This window comes from Anopheles gambiae, chromosome 2 (genome assembly GCF_943734735.2).
Source record: "Anopheles gambiae chromosome 2, idAnoGambNW_F1_1, whole genome shotgun sequence".
Taxonomy (NCBI): domain Eukaryota; kingdom Metazoa; phylum Arthropoda; class Insecta; order Diptera; family Culicidae; genus Anopheles; species Anopheles gambiae.
This window is the reverse complement of record NC_064601.1, coordinates 70251989-70261446: the sequence shown is the minus strand read 5'-3', so window position 1 is coordinate 70261446 and position 9458 is coordinate 70251989. Positions and strand designations below refer to the sequence as shown.

Here is a 9458-nt window from a genome sequence, read left to right as displayed (position 1 = left end):
CTACGCGTACAAAACCACCAGTACAGCGCGACACTTTGCCGGAGATGGTTGTGCGCGTTTCGTTCTAACTCCTGCGCGCAGTTTTTGTGCGTTGATTCGCATTTCGTTCAAACCCACCAAGCAATTTGACCAAGAGCCGACTGAATTGAGCGACCTTTTCCATACAAGCAACTCACAGCTGCGGCGGCTTACACACACATTCAAGCAGCGCTTCAGCGACTCCTATCGAAACCGATGTCAACCTTGGTGCTCAATCATTCTCTCTCGTTCTTTTATCAGTTTTATTCTCTCTGGCACAACTGGCGCACGCACCATTTTGAAAAAATCCGTTTGACAGCAGCACGAAGCAACACAAAAATATTTATTTTTTACCGTGATCAGTTAATTTTGGAAAGAAAACTAAAACTTTACGATGGCAGCACAGCGGGATAAAAAAACTGGTTCCTCGTACCGGAAGCGTGATAGCTTGTTGAAGCAATATGCAAGGGAATGGGACATGGATATGGAGGAATCAGGATGTAGCTACCAATATTCGGCACTGACAGGTAAAGCTTGTGTAAAGACGGACCGTGGCGGACTGATGCTAATATTACCAGCCATTATTGAATCCGTTCGTAACGGCGGCGTACGTCCCGACACTCATTTTCCTAACGTACTAGATGGTTGCTACAGTTATTCACCGCGGCGTTGTAGGACCGCGATAAAGAAATGTGTTGCCATCCCTAGAATTTCATGTGAGCGCCGTACGTTGCCGCTACGAACGGATTCAATAATACCAGCCATTACTAACCAAAAATGCTTACAGCAACACCAGAGCCACTTGCTCAATCAGCTGCTCCAGTGATTGAGCATGATATTCCATTGCCGGGGGATGAATTAGGTATTGTTAGCTATGATTGGATTTGTTGTAGTGTTTTTAATGTTGCTTGTTTTCAGCTGCACACTGTTCCGATAGTGATGCGTCTTTTTCGGACCCTGAGGATAATAATGCAACGGAATTTGACGATGGAGATGACGAAGGTGACCAACCTTTCCTTACCGACGATTTGTCTTTCAAGGATGCTCTTCGCGTATGGGCGTTGGAGGCCAATATTTCGCATCGCCGCACAAATGTGTTGCTAGATTTGCTTCGCAAACACAACCATCCTGAGCTGCCGAGGGATGCAAGAACTTTTTTAGAGACTCCCTCAGCGAATACCACACGGAGTCTGGTCTCTACTATCTCGGGTGGTCAATTATGGTATCAGGGGATTGCTAGCAGCCTTAAATAGTACTTTAGGTAATTATAATTGTTGTAGCACAAGCGACTGGTACGATGAGCCCTAAAATGGCACATTTGTTCAGTTCATATAACATGAATCCGGTTTCTTCGCTGTTTTAGACTTGTGACACCGGACGTCAATGAAATGGAGCTAATTTTCTTTGAGTTAAACCACTTCTGTGAATTGGTGCCCATCCACAGTTTTGGCCCATCCTAATGAGAATTCATGACATGCCTAATGTACCGGTAATGATGGTGGCAATTTTTTGTGGGGAAAGTAAGCCGGGAAGCCTTCAAGGTTACTTGCAACCATTTGTCACGGAACTACACTACTTGCAAGCCAATGGACTACTGATAAACGGTCGCCCATATAAAATATGATTCCGGGCCATGATAGCAGATACACCAGCTGGAGCTTACATCAAAGGTACGAATAGTTAGCTTCTACTTTCGCAACGATTATTCATGGCTGTATATCACATTGCAGATGTTAAATCATTCAACGCTCGTTACGGGTGCATCAAACGCAAGACCCGTACCACAAAGGATCCAACAACGAAACGCACCTACTACGGGCAGTTTGGTGCTGCGAGACGGACCCATGAAGAGTTCTGCAATGGTGTATACGTCGACCATTACAAAACCGCTACACCTTTGGTTAAGCTAGACAATTGCGACATTATCAAAGATATAATTACCTCAGAACCTCTGCATTTACGAGATCACGGAGTTACGCGCAAACTAATGATAAATTGGACTGACGGAATATTTGGAACGAGTTGTAGGTGGACGGAACTGATACGCGAAACAGTTTCCAACGAGATTCGGGAACTGCTTCTGCCGTCAGAGTTTCTACGAAGTGTGCGTAGCCTAAAATTTTTACGCTATTGGAGTAGAACTGCTTCTTGCGCAACATTAGCTTGATTGTCCTCAAGGGAATAATAAGCGATGTTAAGTATAACCATTTCATGCTGTACTTCTGTGGCATGACTCTGTTCAGCTCAGCTGAATACGAAGATGACTGGTCAATGGCAGATCAGATGTTGCGAAAATTTGTTATGGATTTTGCCACCGTTTATCACGTCACGTTTTTGTCTAGTAATGTCCATTACCTGTTGCATATTTACGAAGATGTTGTTGTAGATTTGGACACAACATTTCTGCCTACAAATTTGAAAGCCATTTTCAAGAGCCCAAAAATTTACTACGAAACGGTAGAAATTGTTTAGCACAAGCTGTGAACAGGTTAACCGAGCTGCAACACATTAAATACGCACGGCCCTCTAACGAGCCTTCGTTTCCGTACATCAACAAAGAAAATGATGTTACTGCCTATGTGATGGCTAATTGCTCATTAAAAAATGATAAAAAAAATTGCTGGTTTATGTTGAAAAATAAGAATATAGGAAGGTACAGCACCGCATCACGCGAACAGAGTTCGATTGTTGTACATTGCCATCTATTTAGTGAAACCAGTGAACAGTTTGATTATCCATGCTCTTCATACATAATGAATATACGATGAGCAAACATGTTACATTTAGACCTTTTCATCGTTGGTACGTATACCAATTGAAGAGGTAAAGTTCAAACTTGTTGCGGTAAAAACCAAAACAGTTGAAATTTACATGTTCGTTCCGGTGCCTCATAGTATGGCGTAAAATATATTGTTTTTTTTCTCAAATCTAAAAAGAGAAGCATAAGGTATTCCCCCTCCTACGCGTACAAAACCACCAGTACAGCGCGACACTTTGCCGGAGATGGTTGTGCGCGTTTCGTTCTAACTCCTGCGCGCAGTTTTTGTGCGTTGATTCGCATTTCGTTCAAACCCACCAAGCAATTTGACCAAGAGCCGACTGAATTGAGCGACCTTTTCCATACAAGCAACTCACAGCTGCGGCGGCTTACACACACATTCAAGCAGCGCTTCAGCGACTCCTATCGAAACCGATGTCAACCTTGGTGCTCAATCATTCTCTCTCGTTCTTTTATCAGTTTTATTCTCTCTGGCACAACTGGCGCACGCACCATTTTGAAAAAATCCGTTTGACAGCAGCACGAAGCAACACAAAAATATTTATTTTTTACCGTGATCAGTTAATTTTGGAAAGAAAACTAAAACTTTACGATGGCAGCACAGCGGGATAAAAAAACTGGTTCCTCGTACCGGAAGCGTGATAGCTTGTTGAAGCAATATGCAAGGGAATGGGACATGGATATGGAGGAATCAGGATGTAGCTACCAATATTCGGCACTGACAGGTAAAGCTTGTGTAAAGACGGACCGTGGCGGACTGATGCTAATATTACCAGCCATTATTGAATCCGTTCGTAACGGCGGCGTACGTCCCGACACTCATTTTCCTAACGTACTAGATGGTTGCTACAGTTATTCACCGCGGCGTTGTACGACCGCGATAAAGAAATGTGTTGCCATCCCTAGAATTTCATGTGAGCGCCGTACGTTGCCGCTACGAACGGATTCAATAATACCAGCCATTACTAACCAAAAATGCTTACAGCAACACCAGAGCCACTTGCTCAATCAGCTGCTCCAGTGATTGAGCATGATATTCCATTGCCGGGGGATGAATTAGGTATTGTTAGCTATGATTGGATTTGTTGTAGTGTTTTTAATGTTGCTTGTTTTCAGCTGCACACTGTTCCGATAGTGATGCGTCTTTTTCGGACCCTGAGGATAATAATGCAACGGAATTTGACGATGGAGATGACGAAGGTGACCAACCTTTCCTTATCGACGATTTGTCTTTCAAGGATGCTCTTCGCGTATGGGCGTTGGAGGCCAATATTTCGCATCGCCGCACAAATGTGTTGCTAGATTTGCTTCGCAAACACAACCATCCTGAGCTGCCGAGGGATGCAAGAACTTTTTTAGAGACTCCCTCAGCGAATACCACACGGAGTCTGGTCTCTACTATCTCGGGTGGTCAATTATGGTATCAGGGGATTGCTAGCAGCCTTAAATAGTACTTTAGGTAATTATAATTGTTGTAGCACAAGCGACTGGTACGATGAGCCCTAAAATGGCACATTTGTTCAGTTCATATAACATGAATCCGGTTTCTTCGCTGTTTTAGACTTGTGACACCGGACGTCAATGAAATGGAGCTAATTTTCTTTGAGTTAAACCACTTCTGTGAATTGGTGCCCATCCACAGTTTTGGCCCATCCTAATGAGAATTCATGACATGCCTAATGTACCGGTAATGATGGTGGCAATTTTTTGTGGGGAAAGTAAGCCGGGAAGCCTTCAAGGTTACTTGCAACCATTTGTCACGGAACTACACTACTTGCAAGCCAATGGACTACTGATAAACGGTCGCCCATATAAAATATGATTCCGGGCCATGATAGCAGATACACCAGCTGGAGCTTACATCAAAGGTACGAATAGTTAGCTTCTACTTTCGCAACGATTATTCATGGCTGTATATCACATTGCAGGTGTTAAATCATTCAACGCTCGTTACGGGTGCATCAAATGCAAGACCCGTACCACAAAGGATCCAACAACGAAACGCACCTACTACGGGCAGTTTGGTGCTGCGAGACGGACCCATGAAGAGTTCTGCAATGGTGTATACGTCGACCATTACAAAACCGCTACACCTTTGGTTAAGCTAAACAATTGCGACATTATCAAAGATATAATTACCTCAGAACCTCTGCATTTACGAGATCACGGAGTTACGCGCAAACTAATGATAAATTGGACTGACGGAATATTTGGAACGAGTTGTAGGTGGACGGAACTGATACACGAAACAGTTTCCAACGAGATTCGGGAACTGCTTCTGCCGTCAGAGTTTCTACGAAGTGTGCGTAGCCTAAAATTTTTACGCTATTGGAGTAGAACTGCTTCTTGCGCAACATTAGCTTGATTGTCCTCAAGGGAATAATAAGCGATGTTAAGTAGCGATGTTGCATGCTGTACTTCTGTGGCATGACTCTGTTCAGCTCAGCTGAATACGAAGATGACTGGTCAATGGCAGATCAGATGTTGCGAAAATTTGTTATGGATTTTGCCACCGTTTATCACGTCACGTTTTTGTCTAGTAATGTCCATTACCTGTTGCATATTTACGAAGATGTTGTTGTAGATTTGGACACAACATTTCTGCCTACAAATTTGAAAGCCATTTTCAAGAGCCCAAAAATTTACTACGAAACGGTAGAAATTGTTTAGCACAAGCTGTGAACAGGTTAACCGAGCTGCAACACATTAAATACGCACGGCCCTCTAACGAGCCTTCGTTTCCGTACATCAACAAAGAAAATGATGTTACTGCCTATGTGATGGCTAATTGCACATTAAAAAATGATAAAAAAAATTGCTGGTTTATGTTGAAAAATAAGAATATAGGAAGGTACAGCACCGCATCACGCGAACAGAGTTCGATTGTTGTACATTGCCATCTATTTAGTGAAACCAGTGAACAGTTTGATTATCCATGCTCTTCATACATAATGAATATACGATGAGCAAACATGTTACATTTAGACCTTTTCATCGTTGGTACGTATACCAATTGAAGAGGTAAAGTTCAAACTTGTTGCGGTAAAAACCAAAACAGTTGAAATTTACATGTTCGTTCCGGTGCCTCATAGTATGGCGTAAAATATATTGTTTTTTTTTTCTCAAAACTAAAAAGAGAAGCATAAGGTATTCCATGTTCAAAATTCATAATATATTTCGTTGCATATTACCGTCTAAACATTATTTTTTTATATTTACATAAATTCAAAATTCTCTCCCCCTCCCCCCCCCCCCCCCCCTCTCTCTCTCTCTCTCTCTCTCTCTCTCTCTCTCTCTCTCTCTCTCTCTCTCTCTCACACACACACACACATACACACACAATATTTACATTATTTCACGCGTTTTCATCTTCATTTTCTTCGACGTCTGATGGATTTGTGGCCTTCCGATTTTTTTCGGCTTTCACCTGGTCCGGAGCGTAGCGAAGCTTTTTGCCGATAAAATTTGCAACCATTGTTTCGTTTATGGCATAGAATCGATTGCTGCCAATCATTTTAAAAAGTTTTACCACTCTTCGTTGCTCGCGAAACGGATTTTTTTTACTTGTCTGCCACCATCAGTCTAGCTGCTTTGCGCGAGAAGCTCCTTCGTGAACAAAAAGTTCAATGCTTCATGCATCCTCGTCTCGGGAGCTTCGCTGGCAATGCGCCCGTTCGCCCATGTAAATATTTTAACCTCGTACTGGGGATCAGACAGCTTTTTATTTAATTCTTTTAATTCTTCCACATTATTCAGTAGTTCAAACTCAAATTCTTCCTCCTGATAGGCTTGGAGTACCCTATTGCAAACACAATTCTTCACCTGGTCGGTCGTTACCTGGACCAGCCCCACTGATTTTTCAATCCGCCTGGAGCGTTTATCTAAATAATCCACCGACATTTGCAGTCCATCTAGCTGTCGCATTATTGCATCGAGCTTGCTGTTAATCGTGGATGGTTGTGGCTCTGCCGGAAGTTACTCTGTCGGAAGTGGTTCTGTTGGAAGTGGCTTGGTCGGCTGTGGCATTGGTAGTGGTTGCACTACGGTAGATGTGAGAGTGGTTGGCTGCACAGGTAAGGATGTTGTTGGGGGTACTTTTTTCAGGGCCGATGTTGGTTGCTGTTTCAGTGGTTGGTACACGAATCGCTCTGGCACTTTTCTTGTTGGCTGATTAGGATTACGTGAATATGGTTGCTACACGGAGGGTATGGCTGTAGTGATTTGCTGGATTTGTATCGATGATTTGGTGGGCACTTTTCTCCCTACCAATAGTACTTTTTTAATTATGTTGCGCAACATTCATCGGTAGAGGAAGGGATGATTTTCCCCGAACTTTTGTTGTGATACGAGGTTGCGTGGGTAATTTTCGCTGCGGCACGGATGTGGTGGGTATAGTTCTAGCTAATATAAGTTTCGATTGCTTGGTAGGCACGGTTGGTTCATTTGACGATGATGCTCGTGGTTCTATTGTGCGTGTGATTTGTGGTATGCGGGTGGAAGTAGCTGGGATCGATATAGGCACGGATGTACGGGATTGTCCTGGTTGAATGAAAACATTTTTTTTTGCGTTTCTCGGGAGGTACAGCAGTTGAAGTGGGAGAATCTTCGAGGGATGATGGTGGTGTTGCTGATAAATTGCAGAAGTCCGGGTCTAGGTCCTTAGACATTTTGGGATCTGTAAAACAGTTCACGTATACATCACACGTTGTTAATTCGCACTACCTTCTGCGCAACAAATCTTCTTCTTCTTCTTTGGCTCAACAACCGATGTCGGTCAAGGCCTGCCTGTACCCACTTGTGGGCTTTGGCTTTCAGTGACTAATTGATTCCCCCCATAGCAGGATAGTCAGTCCTACGTATGGCGGCGCGGTCTATTTGGGGATTGAACCCATGACGGGCATGTTGTTAAGTCGTACGAGTTGACGACTGTACTACGAGACCGGGACGCAACAAATATCACATCACAAAATTTTATTTCTCACCTACCTGCTTGTTGTTGGCAAAAAAATGACACACTTGAAAAAATTTCCCCACTGTCGACTGCACGTAGGACTGCACTGCTCGAGAGTCAAATCGTTAATGAACGGACACTAAGATCAGGGAACTAATGTTTCTTATCCCCAAACCCTAGACACGTGTGGACAGCTGAATGAAATATTCGGCGAAAATTGTGCTCCACAATGCAGCACCGAACGCAGGGATCCCTTTATTGCAAAGCGTATGCATCAATGAATGGACTAATTCGAGGAAAAACAATTGTGCCCTGTTTTTCAAAGACGCGCACAACAAACCTTCCTCGCTACCCCATCCCTTCCTCCCTTGTGGTGGATAGAGTCCCTTACCGTATTTGCTCGGTGTAGATCAATGAATGAAATTCCAAGAAAAATGCGTGTGTGTTGTGTGACAACCAGTGCGCGTTTTGTGCCCAATGCTCCTTCTGTAACATTTCCATGCGTGCCAAAGAATGGACTAATTCTAAGGAAAAAGGATGCACAATTGTAGTTGGTTGCTCCAAAGGGCAAAAAAGCACACATACAAAAATATCAAGTGTGCCCACTAGTGCGCGTTTTGTGCCCAATGCTCCTTCCGTAACATTTCCAACATTTTGCGTGCCAAAGAATGGACTAATTCTACAGAAAAAGTGTGCACAATTGTACTTGCTTGCGCCAAAGGGCAAAAAAAGTACATATAAAAAAATATCAAGCTATCATGCAATCCATCTCAATGCATTATATTGCAATCCTAACACGCCAGCCGCACAACACTCGGATGGTCTACGCAGTATCGTGCAGGTATAACAATCGCCAGGATTGGAGGAGAGCTTTCTCATTTTCTCTGTATTGTTTTATGGTTTCGCATTGAAGTTATGCATCGCTTTGAAGTTATGCATCGAACTAGAACGGCGATACGATTTTTTAAATACTAAACTCCAATATAAACCATCAGCACTGAAGCAAGTGAGAATTGAATAAAGGTCGATGGTGTTGATACCCATGTATCTGACCATACGACCATTAAAATAGATTTTTGCTTGGAAAGTTAGAAGGCTATATAGGTCATGATTAGATGAAACTTGTCGAAACACATTGCTAGAAAAGGACAGCATCATAAAGACGGGTTGTAATACGCCATCTATTGAGCAAACAAGTGAACCTATGGAGCTTTCATTTTTTTCTATGGATATTCAATTTTCCAGTCGTTTAAGCTTAATCTGTGGCGCTGCCGTATAGGTCGTGTACGGTGGTGTTTTGTGGAAACAACAGTTAAACTGAAAAACAACGGGGCTTCGATATTGTTTTCCATAGTTTTCCTTCCGAAAACGATTTGTATTGGAAATTAATACAATTTTGCCACCGTGATGAAAATTGGACACCGAACAAAAGTGCCGCGATTTGTTCTCAACACTTTCGAAGAGAGGATTATCATTTTTTCAACACACCGCTCTCAAGCATTCCAAATACAAGGTTTCTCACGATTTATTGGTTGGTTCCCATCAATTTTTGGTGGATTCTCATATTTTTTTGGTCCAATTGTCCAATATCCAATTGGAAAATACCAATAAATTATGGGAACGAACCAAACATCTCCGGGATATGATCAAAAACTCATGGGAACGCACCAAAAAAACATGGGAACTGACCAATAAATCGTGGGAAACCCT

General features: G+C 42.8%; 1 long non-coding RNA gene across 1 annotated transcript; it reads left to right on the top strand.

The window, feature by feature from the left end:
- Positions 1-3748: 3748 nt before the first annotated feature.
- LOC133391860 (uncharacterized) lies at positions 3749-4977 on the top strand. Its single transcript, XR_009765316.1, has 3 exons — positions 3749-4256; positions 4359-4665; positions 4726-4977. It is a non-coding gene; the product is annotated as an uncharacterized LOC133391860 (long non-coding RNA).
- The last annotated feature ends 4481 nt before the right edge of the window (positions 4978-9458 follow it).